The sequence below is a fragment of the Mus caroli genome, chromosome X (assembly GCF_900094665.2).
Source record: "Mus caroli chromosome X, CAROLI_EIJ_v1.1, whole genome shotgun sequence".
Classification (NCBI taxonomy): Eukaryota; Metazoa; Chordata; class Mammalia; order Rodentia; family Muridae; genus Mus; species Mus caroli.
The window spans coordinates 40170144-40189005 of NC_034589.1; the positions used below are offsets into that span (position 1 = coordinate 40170144).

The 18862-nt window shown below is 38.9% G+C and overlaps 1 pseudogene; it reads left to right on the forward strand.

The window, feature by feature from the left end:
• The first annotated feature begins 16971 nt into the window (after window positions 1–16971).
• Window positions 16972–17968, forward strand: LOC110286837 (annotated as a pseudogene).
• The last annotated feature ends 894 nt before the right edge of the window (window positions 17969–18862 follow it).

Below are 18862 nucleotides of genomic sequence, written 5' to 3' on the forward strand. Positions count from 1 at the left end.
CACACAACTATAAGAGTATCTCATTTATGGCTATAATTTTTTTTTTGTATTTTTTGGACAAGGTTTCTCTGTGTAGCCCTGGCTGTCCTGGAACTCACTTTGTAGACCAGCTATAATTTACTGTTAGGAATAGTAATGTGACTATTTGATAAGCAAGATATCTGATATAGAATGCCTGTTTAAGACTCAAAAAGGATCATGACCTACTGACTTATATATATATATCCTTCATGAGGAGCAGGACTCTCACATACTTCATAGAGTGCTTCTGCACTGCCTGTATACCTCTCAGTGAGCTTTGTAAGTCCCCTCCACCACCATTGCTGCCATGAGAGACTCATAGCAGACCCAATTTTATGATGGTCACCTTCAGGAAAACACAGCTGCTCTGATTTTAAGACAGAAACCATCATGCTATTTCTAAATGACCAAGATTCACAGTGACAAAAGCAGCCAGCCTATAATATGGCTGCTAATAACTCCATCTCTTTATCTTCTCTTTCTATGAAGTTTCCCTCACTATATCAGGATTGTACTGCATCATCATGAAAATAAGCAGAGGACAGACATTGTTTCTGAGATGAAATTATAGAAGGCAATGAATTTCATCTCTCTCTCTCTCTCTCTCTCTCTCTCTCTCTCTCGCTTGCTCGCTCAACTTACTCATGCTGAAGAAGTATTGAAAAGTCATTTAGAGAGCCTATGGGAAAGCAAAGATAGTGACAAATTGATGCTTCTAGCCAATATCTAATGGAAACTGAAACTTCTTACCAAAAATGACTTGAATGAGCTTGAAAGCTCCTTTAGCTCCTGTCTAATCTTTCAGATACTCCAGCTCTAGTAAAATTTAGACCACAGCCCCATGAGAGCACTACTCTGGGGCAAGCCCCTCCTGGATACCTGATCACATAAACTGTGAAATAATGTCTGATATTTTAACCTACCAAATTTTGCAGGAGTTTATGTAGCTGTAGAGAGCATGGACAGTAGGTCCTAGATGAGTCATTTCTAATGAGCTCTTGGGAAAGAATGATGTGACGCTGCTAAATATTATGTCAGTGCCAGGCCCTTTATCGTTGTTACAGCCTTTTACCAAACTCTCTACCAACACTGATTTTTTGGTTCCAAACCTATTAACCCATCTTTGCCAGTATTCAATGTTTCCCAACTACTGATTATGTAAAGTTAAAGTTCACAATCTGTCTTTCAAGACCCCTTGGAAACTTTCCTATGCATGCCTTAGGGTAGCGTTTTCCACTGCCCTTTTATCAGGCTCTTTCTGCTCTCATCAATTCAATTCCCTTATTGTCCTCTGCACATTTAGAGGATATTTATCACATTTATTCCTACTCCTGGATCTGGATTCTTTATTAGCTTTATGTCCTCTTATTTTTTCCCAACAATCAATATACATATAGCTTAAATATCTTAAATACTATGTAGGTATCCAGAAAAAAAAATCAAGGTTTCAAGCCTGTACCACTCTCTCACATAGCACTTTATTTGTATCTAATAGATTCATGAGTCACTTTTTGAACTTCTAAGCTCATCAGACACAAATTGAGACCACAAATAATACCTTATATAGTCATTTCAGGACACCAAAACCAGTGTTGAATACATAAAAAGGGAAGAGGGTGGCTCTGGCTGTCACATTCAGTGTGACTGCATGAGTATCAGCCATTTCTAAAATTTATTCCTGGGTTTTAAACCCATAGTGTGAGTCCCACAAAATACACCTCCCTTATCCCTTCCACAATCCTATACACTAAATAACTATCTCATGTATTCTAGCCACATCATAGACAGGTAATAACACACCTAAAGACCTTTTTTGTGGTAGTGATGAAAAGGGAAATAATGCCATAGTTAATCCAAAAGCTATTGTTTTTTTTTTTAATTTGAAATCTCTCCTTTGATCAAGAAGTCAGATATGCTGTGAACTTATTAGGGTTTTCTGAGCAGTGTGAATCAACCACAAGGACACAATGAAAAGAGAGTGCATACAGTCTGACTTGCAAACCCAGGGGCCACTGAAGAAAGACCATCTGAACAAAGATAAACATCTTTTGAGAGTTAATGAGCAAACTGAACAACAAAGAAGTGGAGACAGCCAGCCATACCATCCTGAAGTACATTCTATGTATCAGACAAAATGACCATTTTGCAAAAAGGTAGACATTGTGTTGACCACTTTGAAAATTCCAACTCCTGCAACAAGCCCAAGAAATATTTTACAATTTATGAGACAATGAAGGTGAGGCACAGAACATATAAGTGATTTCTTCAAAATCATACAGCTAGAAGTTGTTTAAACTAGGTCTTGAATCCAACATACTCTTCATCCAAAGAGTCTATTCTTGGTCTCTACTCTCTCTATATCTAGCATCATTCTTATTTTGGTAGAGTATTCCAGAGTGATCTATTTTAATTCACAGAAAACTGTAAAGTAGAAACAACTTACTATTCAGTCCCCATCTATACCCATATACTTCCTCCTGTCCTGTGCTTTCCCTAGGGCTATTCAATATGCATCATTAAGTAAGGAAGTAATCTTAGCCTTCTGCTCCCAACAAAGCATACTCATCCTATATTTCAGGCTCTTAATTCTACAGCCTGCAGGGTAGCAATGAATGTAATGAAATAATCAAATCCTGTTACTAGGTAACTAATGAGTTACCCCTCCCAGGTAATATAAAGCATTAGCTCTATTAAAACAGAAAGCCCCTAAAGAGGAAATATAATGACAGGAATGTGGGCACCTTGGAAGGCCCAAGAGGAAACAGAGTTGGAATCATAAGACCTTTTGATGTCTCTCTATCATGCCTATTCTTCCTTACGGGTTTGATATATGCCCTTAACACATCGCTTCTTCCACTTTTTGTACTTAACAGCCAACAGTAGAACAAAATGCAGCTTCTTTTAAAAATGCAAATGGAGTTTCCAGTTCTCAATTAAAAGAACCATCTTCCCATCCATCTATTTATCCCTGCCAAGCATTTTTGTTTTGATGCTGAAAGTTTCATTATCTGAAATTTGCAGGCAATTACTGGGTATAGTAACTCCCAAGATGTGAATATCCACCCCCCACACACACACAGTCTGAAGTGAAAAGTGACTTAAGTAAATTTCTCTCTGTCTCTATATATCTCTGTCTCTCTCTGACTCTCTCTGTCTCTGTCTCTCTGTCTCTGTCTCTCTGTCTCTCTGTCTCTCTGTCTGTCTGTCTCTCTCTCTCTCTCTCTCTCTCTCTCTCTCTCTCACACACACATGCATGCACACATACTCACACCTGCACACACACACATACACACACATACCCAATACCTGCACAATTTCAGCCCTGTGTTCAGGAANTGTGTGTGTGTGTGTGTGTCTCTGTGTGTGTGTGTGGTGCACATGCATACTAAGCAAAGGGAGTGGTGAAGGCACATGGGAACAGAGGTATCCAGAACCATACTTATCCATATATTTGTCTCATTTTCAGCTCCAGAAATATTAATGAACATCCTTCTAAGTCCCATGAGAACCTTCTAGATTTACAGCTTTATCACAACCACTCATTCTCATTTTGGCATATAGTCAGACCAAAATTTGTCATAGTTTATAATGCTTGTTAATGAAGAACATCAAAAATTAATGCTCATTAGGGTGCTCATTAATATGCACGGTGCTCACCAGTTTGACTTAATTAAGTGCAGCAACACTTCATGATAGTATTGTGTCACCCAGCAGAGAAAGGGGGTTGTTTAGATTCAAACGGTGTTCCCTGGGGACAGTATTAGGAGAACTGCAGGTAGGGCCCATGTCAACTTCTTCTGGAAGCTTCTAGGCAGGTTAGAAAACAGGGAGCTCTTAGCAAGTGGCTGTGGCACCTACTGGGATGTATGGTCCTACACTCCTATTTCTATGGACTGCAGTTGTTATTTGGTCGATAGAACTGAGTTATATCAGGGTCAGTAGTACAGTCCAGTCTTGGCCTAGAAAGACCACTAAAGAAGGGAAGAAGCTCAAATCTTAACTTCAAAACAAGTACTTTGGGACACAGTGAGGGAATAAGAAAAGAAGCACAAGGATTACAAATAATTATTTTATAAAAATGTAAAGAACAGTGAGAAACAAGGGTCAAATATCCAAACATGGACATATTTCAAAGGAAGCACACAGCTGGGATTTTTTATGTGAGAATTTTGTTGATGCTGACTATCTGAATTGGGTGAGACTGCTGCTAAGATGTTCACAAATATTTCAAACTTATTTGTTCCAGTGGGTCACTGTAAATTAAACATAATAGTTGATCTGTGGACCTTGTGAACCATACTTAAGACGATTTTAAACTTGGATGAAAACATCAAAGGTGAAAATGACAGTGGGGCTGGGGAATTTGGAAGCTGGGTCTCCTACCTACTCTACAGATGGATGAACTTGTAGAAGCTAGTTAATCTTGGTAAGCCTCAATTTGTTCATCTGTACACTGTTGGACAGAACTGGAGGGAATGTTTATTTCCTTTGTGTAGTTCAAGATGCTCGAATATAGGCAATTTTATCAAGTTTAGTATACTATAGGGATTAAGCAGGACAATATATTTGAAAACAATTTTAAACCAAGGACTTTGTTGCCAGTACCACAGATGGCATTTCTCTTAGGTCAGCTCCTCTTCATCATGCAGCTTTCTTAGGCAGCCATGCCATGATTATAGAAATTCTAACACCCTGGGTGTCCATTGGGATTGTTCCTTAGGCTTCCAATCTTGCCATATACTGACTGGACTCTATGGCTTTCTGGAACCTCCACACAAGTCTCCATGATTTCACCACTCTCACACGTGTCTTACTGATAAAATTAGTTTCACATGTACAAGACTCATGTGTTCTCTGGCCAGCTTTAGATGTAGCTTGGTCAGTGTTAACCAAATTTACACTGGTCTCTGTGGGCCTTTCAGACTGACTCTGGGGAAGTCCTTGCCTGCCCTAGGTAGTTAGTGTTTTCATCATCATCATTTTAATTCATTATTTTATTTACTTACATCCCAATGTTGCCCCTCACTCTTTTCCTAGTGTTCCATAGCAAACCAAATTTCCATTAATAGTGCTGATATTTTTAGCAGTTACAAGTGCCTACCACATCATGAACTTTAAACTCACTCATTTCTCATCCAAAGGACACATTTTTCATATCTTTTTGGCTACACTTGTTGTACTTTCCCATGGCATAATTCAGTAAGAGCAGTGACAGAAAATCATACTACAGTCTTGAATGCTACCATGCTTGAGAATTCTCTGTCCATTAATTTTGAACTCCCACTCAAGGTGTCTTAACACAGGAGAAACACAACCAGATGCTTTGTTAGAATATAATTCAAAGTGACCACTAGACCACTCCCTCATGGAAAGTTTGTTTTATTTTGAAACTTCATAAGCCAGACAAGCATACATTGTCCACATTTATCATGGTATTCGGATCCTACAAATGTCCACCAGAACAGCCCACTAAGCTCTGCTTACATCACATTAGGCCTGCTTTAGCCCCAAGATCCAAATTTTTCCACATTCCCCTTTGAGTACTGTTTCTAAAGCCTAGGAGTCGCAGCAATGATCCCACATTGGTACTAACTTTTAAATTTGTCATTTTTCTTATTTCTGTGACATAACTAACAAAAGGGATTTAAGAAAGAAAATGCTTATTGGGGCTTAGACCTTACCTAATATAATGATGGGCAAAGGCACAGAGGTAGGAGTATAAGGTAGCTGGTACCATTCTGTCCATAGTCAGGAAGAAGAGGGAAATAAATGCTGGTACCTAGACTGCTTCTTATTTATTTAACCTAGGATGCTAGCCCTTGGGATGGTGCTGAACACATTTAAGATGGGTCTTCTCAATTCAATTAACCAAAATTAGATATGAAACAAAAGTAATTTCAAATGTCTATACACACATTCACATCTCTCTTCATATCTTTTGCTAAGTAGACACAAAAATATTCCTGGAAAGAAATGGTACAAATTTGTACATGAAAAAGTAACAATAAAACACATAAAAAAACCAAAAAAGTAACATAAACACACTAAAATATTAATTGTGATAATCCAAGTATTTTCACGCTGAGAAGGCAGGGCAAAGAACTAAGTAACTTTAGTAGAGATTATGCTAGTACTAGTCACTAAAGCAGTCACTGGGCCAAGCCCAACTAGGCAGGCTTGACATTGTGCAATGAAACAATAGGGGAAAGCTAGAAAAGTAATAAGATAGAAGCTTAATAAATAACTAATAACCAAAAGCTCATAAATGCTTAAAGACTGGAAAAGGCCCCCATTGAGCTCTCTATAAGAGCTAGAAATATAGAGAAGTGAAAACAACCAACATTTCAGACACCAAACAATATAATAGGATAAAGTATAACTTCAAATTAAAATACTAGCTTTTGGGAGGATCTAATATAATGAGATAAAATATTCCTTCATCCATTTGTGGAATTGCTAGTCTGGAACTCACAAGAAATGGTTAAGTGGAACACCATTCCAATAAAGGGGATCCAGGGTGTTTGTGGAAAAAGATAGCTCTATATGTAGTGTGTATATGTGTATGTGTATGTGTGTGGGCGCGCACGTGTGTGTGTGTGTGTGTGTGTGTGTGTGTGTGTGTGTATTTTCTCTCTCTCTCTCTCTCTCTCTCTCTCTCTCTCTATATATATATATATATATATATATATATATATATATATATATATATACTTTGAGGATATATGCAGAAAGCCAGAACACACACACAATCCTCTGGCAATCATACAGTAAAGACTTGGACTCTCTCTGAGCAACCGACTATGATATTAAGTTAGAATAATTTGCTTTATCATTCAATGCAGATAAGAGCAAATGGTATATTGTATTGCACACACATCTCTAGTAGAAATAAAGCTGCGACCTTTGATAGGTGCATTGTATTGTGTCTGTTCAGCAGGTACTCTGGCATTTTTTTCCTGCCTTCCTGAGTCTGAGCTTCATTCTCAAACAAACCAACTGCGGGGTATTTCCATAATGATTTGAGGCCATTCTTTAGCCCTTTCCTGCTCTGAAAATATTCCCTCCTTGGGTTCTTTGTTCGGAAACATATTAGTCTGCATTTATATTTGTTGGATGCTATTGTTTCTTTACTCATTGTTGCACTTCAAACTGCAGCTTTTGCCAAGCTTGGGATTTTGATCACTGCATCGTCCTCCAGCTCATTAATGTAAATAATAAAGAGCCTGGTTTCCTATGCCAGTCCCTTTCAGAACCATATTAATAATTCATTTCCAGCTTGACAAAGTCCTCTCGGCAGCTGCTTTGTTTGAGGTTTTGCTCCTTATAGTGGCGATAGGTCAATTGTCTTATGGTGAGATTGAACTAAAGGGCCCGAGAAGGGCATTTGTATTCCCTGCATGTGACCATGAGGGATTAATAGTGTGTGTTGAGGGGCAGTGGCACCAAGTCCTCTTCTAAGGATCCCTCTGGAGACTTAGCCTCTTGTTTCAGTATTCCTTCCAAATCGGCTCTTTTTAGCATTAATTATAAAAGTAACTAGCCCAGCACCAAAATGTAGGCGCTGAATATTGCACAGGGAATGAAAAGTCTGCTTGTCAGACAAGTAATTTTTTGTTCCTTTCTCTATAAGAGAATATTCATTCTGCCCTGGTGAGTTTGGTTAAGAATGCCGGTTGATCTGCATCTTGCACATAGTGGGTACTTAGTTCTTGATTGCTTGTCTCACTTATAGTGTCTATTCAGGACAGTTGTCTCAGGGACAAGGATAAATAAGGAAAGAGCTAGCCAAATCACCACTGTCTCTCTCTGTTTCTATCGGATATTCCTACAGAATATCCAGTGAAAGATACAAGTCTAAGACACTATTTGAACATGTAACCAGCCAGGGTTTGAGATGGTTAAAAGAGTCTGCTCTAGATTGAAAGCCATGGGCTATGAAGCACCAGGTGAAAACCTTCAGGAAAGACAGTAATAGAACAAAATGTCAGTCCCCTACAGAACACAGTGTGAGGAAGACACAGGACATGAAAAAGCTAACAGGAGCTTTAAGTTATCAGAGAACAATGTCCACTACCAAATTATCCACGGGGAAGTCAGAGAAAGGAGCAAGGCTGTTAAGCAACCTCCCTCCAAGGAGCTATGCTGGGAAAAGAGGGTGTACTGATTGTAAATACAGAACCAAAGCACAGTTTTAAAATAGTTGCTCAGAGCTTCCCAGTCAGTCCAAAACAACACTCCTCTGCTAGTTTCATCTCCAGACTATACAGCTGCTGGGCACACTAAATAAAATCCCTTGAAAAAGAGACGAGGCTTAAAATGCTAATCATTGTAATCATATCCAGTGGAGTACAGGAAACAGGCAATGGTGCTATTCCTTGAATGGTGCATGTTTAGGAGAAGTAGATGTTGAATAGATCTAGTTCTTTAACAAAACAATCAATCATCCTGACACTCTGGTTCCCCCCAATAATCATCAAGACCCCCTAATGTTCCTTTCCATCAAACCATTTAAAGTCTTGATATTCTCTTCTGGGTAAAAGAGAATATAGTGTGATTAAGTAAATGAATTTCAAATAGACTAGGTATTACTCCTCCTAGTCAAATGCAACATACTCTGAGAGGCATGGGTGATAAAGGTGGAAAACACGGACTGTGTCTGAAACCAGACTATCTGGGTTTGTAAGCCTGGCTTTGCTAGTCACTGGCTATGTGCTTGGGAGACACTTTCCTGTATTTAATCATCTACAAAGTAAAATCTGTGTGTTCAAATAGGACCTATATCATAGTATTGTTATTAGAAATAAGTAACACCCGAATGGCCCTTTGAACTAGTACACTTGATAAATGTTGGCTAAACAAACTTTGTTTATTAAAAAAAAATCCTCTAGAAAGTTCTTAAGGAAGGATTTATAATGATGGAGTCTCAGGCACTGTGAGAAAAGGACACTTTGAGGCATGTCTCACAAATACATTACATGGCTAAAACTCTCTAAACTAATAAGACCCTAAGCCCCTTAGAAATCTATTCACTCACAAAAGATAGCTACCCTTATCTCTCACCTTCAATTATTCTTTTGCCATCTAGTGAGCATATCTAGGACTCAAACTAAAAGAAACAAAATCTATGGTTTCTATGCCTCTGCATCCCCAGACCTTTGCCACTTGTCTACCTTTGCAAAGTGTTCACAAACTAAACACAAACCAGATTCAGTCTGATTAACAGCTCTGCCAACAACATCTGATGCTCACAACTAAGCCACCTTCACCTTCTCACTCACCTCAACTCCCAGTACTTGCTCCAGTCACATGGTTAAGGCTATGTCAGTTAGTCACCAGCACAAGTCAACATCTGGCATTCCATAGGGCTATAGAAGTTGGGGAAGGGATGAGCTAGAGGTCTGCCCCTGTTCATGAAAAGCAGGCAGACCAAGAGGAAATAAAATTCATGTCTCCATGAAAAGATTTTTACCCTGTATCTACTAAGCCTCTAGGTGGGCAGTTTTACACCATATGGATGGCTTTAAGAAAACTACTGCTTCATGGTAACTTTATCTAAGGCTATAGACTGGTAAACAATCAGATTGGAATCCTCCTGGTTTGCAATGGAACAGGAGCCTGATGGCATAAACTGAGAAGCTAGGCAAGTTAAAAATTCACTTGTTCAAATACTGAAGACCTTCACTTAGCAAACATTGAGATACAATATCAGGACTTTTCTTTGAAAGTATACCTTTTACCTTTATTTCGCCATTCCCTTGTCTCTGCTTTTCCCTAGTAGCCTCATTGTGCAGTCCCAGACCTTGCAAGAATTGGCACACACCAAACTTGTCACCTCTGAGAAATCTGACCAGTCCCATCAGTAATCCATATTGTCAATGCCTAGCCCTTACCCTTTTTATTCCCTAACCTAGCCCATTTATTTTACTATTTTGTAATATTATTTTTTTCTTTCTGTAGTACTAGCTACAGAATTTAATGAACAAAACTGAGTTAATGTATCAAAGGCTAAAAGTAAATTACTGTGCTTTCCTCATCAGTAACAGCAGACACTTTGTGGTATCTTCCAAAAGCTATCCTACCATTTTTAAGGAAAAATGGCCAAATTGCATCCCCTACACAACTTGAAATGTGAAATGTGATGTAACCATGTCACTTAACCCTGAGTTAATTCTTGTGAGTGAATAGATTTCTAAGGGGCTTAGTGTCTTATTAGTTTAGAGAGTTTTAGCCATGTAATGTATTTGTGACACACAAGAGAAAGTATAAGACACCATTTATATAGGCCCAAGCTTTTGAGAAGAGTCTGACTATCTAGGCTTGCTCGTATTTACCACCAGCTAGGCATAAATGCCATTGAAGGGTTAGAGAAGCTAGCAGCCACAATAAAAGATAAATCTATATCTCTAAATAACTATGGGAAGAAGAATCATTATCCTGATCTGAAAACCTACACAAGATTTCTATGTAAGCAATAAATAAACCATTGTATCAAGATATTGCATATTTAGAATTGCTTACTATCATGTCCATGCTAATTGGGATACCTGAAATATATGGGATTTTACAATATCACATACAGATACAATCTTTTACTACAAAAGTCTGGCTATTTAACAATAAATTTCAGGAATCATGGTTAGACACAAGGCTGTAGAAATAGCGGATGTTGCACGGCACCCAATACATCATCTACAAAGACCACCCATTGATGGATCACAGCAGCACATATGATAGGAGATGGAGCTGGGCAAGGCATATATTCAATAAATAGCATAGGTACTGAGAAAACCTGACTATAATGCAAAGGTTGGACTCCACCTAGAACAGTTGGAAAATCCAGAGTGATATCCATGGCCACAAACTATAGTTAAAGGAAGAGTCAACATACCAGTAAAAAATGCTAGAGGAACTCCAATCCAGAAGTGAAACAAACTATCCAACATCCTCGTCCTGTGTCCATAGCTTGTCAGTTGGTTGAATATCAAGAAGTGGGCTTGGCAAGACTCTAGGGAGAAAAGATTGGCAGGAGATAGGAAAATTATCAAGTGGGGACTGTACCCCAAAAAGGAAAATCCAAATTACTAGACAAGCTTCAGAAAAATCAAACCAAAATCACCTACAGAGACCAGTAGAGGCTACTATAATTCACAGACAGACCAAAATATATGAAGTCTACTTTTGGCTCAGTGTTCCAAACACTACTCAAGACATTTGAGTTTGTTGGTGGTATATTTTCTGTCATCTAAAACATTGATTTTAGAATAAGGTAAAGACTAGCAGAAAGATGCCTCAGTAATTAAGAGTCTTTAAATAGAGTTGGTTCCTAGGACCAAAGTATTTTGTGACTCAGAACCTAGGGTAACTTTAGTTGCAGAGTATCTTATGCCCTCTTCTGGCTTCTGCAAGTACCTGTATACATATAGCATAACTCGCAGGACACCCTCCCACACATGTACACACATACTCATAAATACAGTAAGTTTTAAAGAATGAGGTAAAAGATGATCTGAACAGAAAAGTGGGATCCCTCAATGCAGTTGCAAAGCATTAGAGAATACAAAAGCAAAAGAAATGTGGGAATGACTGACAATGTAATGATTCCATTTCAGCTAATGTCAGTGCTGGCCAACAAATCTTCATATAAGTCAGAAAGGCATGGCTAATGTCATAACAGAGGAGAACAATTAAAAATGCATAACATCATCTTCATTAAATTGGTACCATTAAAGACCAGAACTATTAGCACATTTAAGCATGCATGACCAGTACCTCTCTTGCCGGTTACTGAGCAAATCCTCTTTGTCCTTGTAAGAATCCACCCTAGCCAGATTCAAAGAATCAGCCAGCTAAATTCTGCCATGGCCAGAGTTAGAACATCATGTGTAGAAATTGCTGAAAACATAGGTTTGCAGTCTCATCGTGCAATAGTGATCATTTTTGACATTGGATTGTTTGTTGTACATTTATTATCTGTCTCCCTCAGAGCCCTTTCACAGCAGCTAAAGGACTCCCTCTGATGGTCTCTGGGGTTCATTCACAACTAACCACAAGGCATTGTTCTGTAGGATTTTCCCTCATAATGCTTCTAACAACCCCCAAAGCCAAAACCCTGACAGCACTTAGTTAAAGCTTTGATTTAGCACTTTGGGTCATTTTTATTTTTTTTCCAAGGTAAAAGGGAAATTGATATGATCTGTATTTGGAGTGGGAAAACACACACAAATATATTAAGTACATACAACATACACACAAATATATTAAGTATATACAATGTTTGCATAATTTAGTAGCTCTGCTCTCTCTGAAGCTAAGAAAATTTTGCCTTGAGGATTCTTTGCAAGTTACATCAATTTAAAAAATGCTGTTACTAATGGGATATTATCAGCAGTGCCTTGTGGAGGACAGAGATGTGCAGCAGCTAGTCACTGCAACAAGGAAGCTGGATACACAGTGTGATATAGACAGAAAAAAAAAATTAAAAAAAAACCCAGTCTGGCCACACAAAGCCCTGCAATTCTAACCATTTGTGTCAAAGATGTTGTGAAAGGAAGACACAAAAGTACAGGCATTTCTCTTTGAACGCTCTTCTCTGCCAAGTGAAACCCCCACGGATCTAGGCTTATAATTCCTCAGTCTCATTCATCCTTCCTACCCTTACCCCAAAGCTAGCTGTTACTTGTTTGCTGCTCCCTGAACCTAGTCTCGCAGCCTCGCTCTGCTTTGTTCTGCAATTGTACTTTAGCACCAAAAAGCAGCAATGAAAGAAACCAAGCTTCATTCTTAATATCACAGCAATGCTCATGATTTAGAATAGCAGTTTTCAAATACCAGCTTTACTAGATAGTGCCAGGCAATGATGAAGTTTCCCTATTACTTTTGCAAAACTAGAAAATATGAGGTCACAGTAGTAAGAGTCTGTCATAAAGCTAACTGTATTCAATAAAAATGTTGCCCATTACTGGGAGATTATAGCCTTCTTGCTTTTATCAGTGGAGGGGCATTAAAGTAACTTTCTTTGTGTGAAATATTAGTTATATTAGATGATGGTTGAGATTTCTTTCACTCATTTTGCTTAATTCTTATTTTACTTCCCCAAAATAAAAACTGAGTAAAGTAAGGGTTATGAATATACTAATTTACAAAATTTTCTCCTTTAAACAGCTTGGGAATGAGATTTAAAAGGGTGGGAAGTAAAATGGATCTGATTTATTGTGAAGAGAAAACAGAGAAGCCCACAGTCATATTCAGCTCAGATACTACAGTGGAGAAACAGGGCAGCAGCAGATGACCTGGGATATGCTGGGGAGAGATTAATTTCTATTTCATACTGAAGCCCACTTCCAAGTGCAGCTCTCCTATCTGCCTGATTGCAGGGAGTCTCAAAACTGCACATTGGGATACATAGCACTGACACCCTTTGGAAATAAGACTCAAATTTTATTCTGATAGCAATTAAATTCCCAATTACCTAGAAGGCAAACACAGTTATGCAAATTACAGATGCAGGCTGACTAATATTAGAACTCAAATGGTTATCACTTCAGAGCTAGGCCTTTTGCATCTTCCTTTTTTTTTTTCCAAAGGCTACAGTGAAATTTAGTTTAACTAAACTTTGTGAGTTAGGATTAAACTCGATTAATTTCTGAATATAAAATGTTATTTTAGTTTATCTGAAAATTGATCTTCTCCCAAGACTATCTCCTGAATCTTTTTCTCCATTTACTTCATAAATGTATTATCTAATTCAGTCACTATATTATTTATCATCTATTATTATTTATTAATCCACTAACACTATCCTATAATGCAGCGATGGAATTTGTGCCATAATGCTTTAAAGTACATTTGCATACTGAATAAAACCATATTGATTCTTAAGGTTTTTTATGCTCTAGAAATGCTTGCTTCAGACAAGTTTGCAAACAAATTTTTATTTGGTTTCACAAGACATTATTTTGACATGATTTCAACTGACGCCAACAAATCAAGCCAAGCTCTGCAACAAATGCCTTCTTAATGGGTTTTGCACTATTTGTTTTAGTTGACATCATTTATTATAATTTAACAGTGTTTCCTTCCTAGGGAAGTCCAAAATCAATAATAAAAAAAAAAAAACCATGGTGGCATATGTTTGTATTTAGTTGGCAATACAAAGGCAGCCAAAGGGCTTTGTCAGTGCATGATTAATAAAATACAAGGTGTACTGATATGGAGACATCTCATTGTCTTATAATACAAATTTTGAAATACCTTGGGATTCATACCCTTTGACTTTCATGTTAGCATAAAATTTCACATTAAGGATAAATCATCTTGGATATGTGGCCATAACACAGCTTCATTGGTTCCTGGGGGTGGGTGGAGCAGGAACACAGGTGAGAGGAGGACAGCAAACTAGCAATAGCATATGAAGACAAGAAGTTTGAAATGTTATTACTGGGAGAGAAGCTCAAATTAAGATTTCTGCCATTTCCTCTGACTCTCATGGTACACAGGCTAGGAACAGAATTCCCAAAGCCCAAAAAGTTTTCCTCACAACAACCCTCTGGCCTTTTTAGGTAATTTTTCTCCATATTGACAGTTGGAAAATATGATTACAAATTCCAAGGAGAAAATGCTCTGGGTTGACTGCCAACTCTTTCACAAACACATTTTCAGGATCTGCCTGTCCCTTGATCCAGGTTCAATCCCTTGGTTCTCTTCTCTGGACCAAGCACAAATGAAATTCTTTCAGAGAATCATAACATCTCATGGTTACAGGGATCTTAAGATCTAGTTCAGTGACTCCCAAATGCCAATTCCAGGGGCTAGTACCAAATCCTAATGAAATTTTGTGTTCTGAAAAATGAGGGCAATGGTACAGAAAGTGAAATATATTAATGGATTTTGCTCCATCCCTAACTTAGGGCCTTTCTATATGGAGAGTTTGAGTAAGAGTGACTGAAATGGAGGACTTCTTTCTCTCTCTCTCTCTCTCTCTCTCTCTCTCTCTCTCTCTCTCTCTCTCTCTCTCTCTCTCTTTCTTCATTCCTTCCTTTCTTTCTTGTAATATATTTTAGTAATTAATTATTTTATTTACTTACATCCCAAATGTTGACACCCTCCTCCTGTTCCCTCCTTGCAGAATTCTTCCCCCATAGCCCTGACCTTCACTTCTGAGAGGCTAGCCTTTTCTTTGCTATCCTCATTAGAAAGTAAACCATGAATCCAATCATATTTCCCTGTGGAGTGATCTCAAGTAGGGTACCATTCCTGTTTCCCCACTTTCATTGACTTCTCAGCTTGGGAGGGGAAGAAAATTGGTTTCCCCAGGAGGCGCAATAGTTAATATTGTCAACTTGATAAGATGAAGGAGACAAATCTCCAGGTACACTGGAGTGAAAATTATTTAGATTAGCCCCTTGTCAGGCCTTTAGGGAATTATCTTGATTAGGTTAATTAAGGTGTTATTCTAAAAGTGGGTGGTGGCATTCTCTGGACTTGGGTCCTGGACTGTATAAAAAAGTCAAAGGTGTCTGAGCCCCTGCATGCTTCACTTTCTACTTCCTGACCACAGATACAATATGAGCAGCTGCCAGAAGACCCCTGTTACTAGAATATTCCCCATCCTGGAGGACTGTGCCTGTGAAATGTGAGCCAAAAACAATCGTTCTACCTTAAGTTGTCTTTTGTCTAGGTGTTTTATTTGGTCAGCACATACAGTGATTATTTTCTCTTCCAGCTGACTCCCGTATAATTCAATTGAGAGTGAATAGCAAACACTAATTAAACATTTATTATACATAAGGTACTATGCACAGACTTTATATGTGAAGTAGATGTTAGTATCCCCATTTTACAAATGAGGAAAGTGAGGCAGTGGGAAGTTTAAGAAATTTTGCTTAGATCATTCAGTGAGTATGTAGAAGAGTATATATTCAGAGCCAGCCATTCTAGCACCAAATGCCAATATGTTTAAGTTTAAACAGAGGGGGAAAGTACTATATAAATAAAATCTTATCAGAAATCACTGAATTAAAGAATTAAAAGTTGCAAATCTGTATCAGTATCTCTTCTCTTTGTATCTTCACTAGCTAGGCATACAGATATGATACTTTGACAAAAGCTGTCTTGATTTAAGTATCCACACACTTTAGGACTCACTAATATTTTTCTTAGTTTCTTATGAGAGCACATTTGTGCTATCTCTTCTAAAAGGACTCTTTTCTTAAAACAAAATTAATGGTCTAAGAAAATTTGATAATAGTAATGACAGTGGGTTGATTCCTTGTTTGTTTGGGATTCTATAATTAAATATCCATCCGTTCATTCCCCACCTCTCTCAGTCACTAAACCATCTGGAAACACATAGCCTTGAAATGAAGTGGTCATTCGGTTTACATGTGACAAAAAAGCCAGAGAAGTCATTTATAGTCGTTTGTGTGTGTGTGTGTGTGTGTGTGTGTGTGTGTGTGTGTGTGTGTGTGACTCACCACTTTGTTCTTGTATGTCCTTAGCATCTAACACAGGTCTGTCTATCATCAGTTACTACATTTTCCCTCAGTTATTGATATTTGATTTTGGCCTGATCTGGTAATTGATCTTGCCATGCCCTTGATTTCCTTGAAAAGGGATCTTGTTGAAAACCAAGGAAAGCTTGACAGTGCCCTCAGGTGGAACTGTGACAAACATTTTTCCTATTCAATTCACTTATTTAGTATGTGCCTTTGGCTACATATATTAAGCAGCACAATATTCATCTTGTTCTGTCATCAGATGACCACTTCAGGAAGTACTAGTTTATTCAGTTGCTTATCAGCATGTACAAAATATAATAAAATACAAGGAAATAACAATGTTAACATAAATGTATTCATAGAGAGCCTTGATGGGTTAGGGTATAGTTCAGATTCCCTGTTCCAGAGACAGCTGCAACTTCTTGTGCAGTGCCAGCTTTATCCAATAGACAAAATGGTGAAGGTCAGTGTGAACGGATTTGGCTGTATGGGGTGCTTGGTTACCAGAGCTGCCATCTGCTCTCCTCTTGGCATAGTGGAGATTGTTGCCATCAACGACCCCTTCATTGACCTCAACTACATGGTCTACATGTTCCAGTATGACTCCACCCATGGCAAATTCAATGGCACATTCAAGGCTGAGAATGGGAAGCTTGTCATCAACATGAAGCCCATCACCATCTTCCAGGAGCGAGATTCCACTAACATCAAATGGGGTGATGCTGGTGCTGAGTATGTTGTGGAATCTACTGATGTCTTCACCACCATGAAGAAGGCTGGGGCCCACTTGAAGGGTGGGGCCAAAAGTTTTTTCATCTCTGCCCCTTCTGCCAATGCCCCCATGTTTGTAATGGCTGTGAACCACGAGAAATACAACAACTTACTCAAGATTGTCAGCAGTGCATCCTGAACCACCAACTGCTTAGCCCCCCAGCCAAGGCCATCTTTGGCAACGTGGAAGTGCTCATGACCATGGTCCATGCCATTACTGCCACTCAGAAGACTGTGAATGGCCCCTCTGGAAAGCTGTGGTATGATGGCCTTGGGGCTGCCCAAAACATCATCCCTGCATCCACTGGTGGTGCCAAGACTGTGGGTAAGGTCAACCCAAAGCTGAACGGGAAGCTCACTGGCATGTCCTTCCGTGTTCCTACCCCCAATGTATCCATTGTGGACCTAAATGCCTCCTGCAGAAACCTGCCAAGTATGATGACATCAAGAAGGTGGTGAAGCAGGCGTGTGAGGGCCCACTGAAGGGCATCCTGGGCTACACTGAGGATCAGGTTGTCTCCTGTGACTTCAACAGCAGCTCACACACTTCCAACTTTGATGCTGGGGCTGGCATTGCTCTCAATGACAACTTTGTAAAGCTCATTTCCTGGTATGACATTGAATTCAGCTACAGCAATAGGGTGGTGGATCTCCTGGCCTACATGGCCTCCAAGGAGTAAGAAACCCTGGACCACCCACCCCAGCAAGGACACTAAGATCAAGAGAGATGCCCTCAGTTGCTAAGGAGTCCCTATCACCACATGGTCCCCAATACTGAGCATCTCCCTCACAATTTCCATCCCAGACCCCCATAATAACAGGAGGGGCCTAGTGAGCTCTCCCTATTCTCTTGAATGCCATCAATAGAGTTTGCTGTACCCCAAAAATATTTTTTGAAATTATAATATAATTACATCATTTCCCACTCACTTTACTCCTTCCACCACCACCCCTATGTTCACATTCATAAGGGTGGTGATAGGATGCAATTTTTCAGATAAAAAGAGTGAATTCAAGGAATCTGTTGTGCAGCATGAATACTCTTAGTTACTGTTCTATTTTCCAAAGAGACACCATAATCAAGAATTATAAAAGGAAGCATTTCATTGGGGGCTTGCTTATAATTTAAGAGGGTTAATCTATGACCATTATGGCAGGGAGCGTGGTGGCTGATAGGCAGGCATGGTCTGAGAGCTCACATTTGGTACACAAGTTACAGGCAGAGAGAGGGTAAGACTGGGCCTGACATGAGCTTTGGAAACCTCAAAGCCCACCCTCATAACACATCCACTCCAACAGAGCCACACCTCTGAAACATACCTCCTTCTTAAACTGTTCCAGCAACTAAAGGGACTAAGCATTCAAATATATGAGATCAGGAAGTAAGCAAAGGTCAATAGAAATGCCTTTCGTGGACAAGGCTTAGAGTGGAACTATGACAGAAGGACTATAAACAGAAAAGTATTATGGCATTAATTCAAACTATGAAATAACTCTTGATAAGTACTATATTCATCAATTTTCTTGTTGCTGGTACAAAACAATGGACAAAAACAACACCAAAAAAGGAAGGG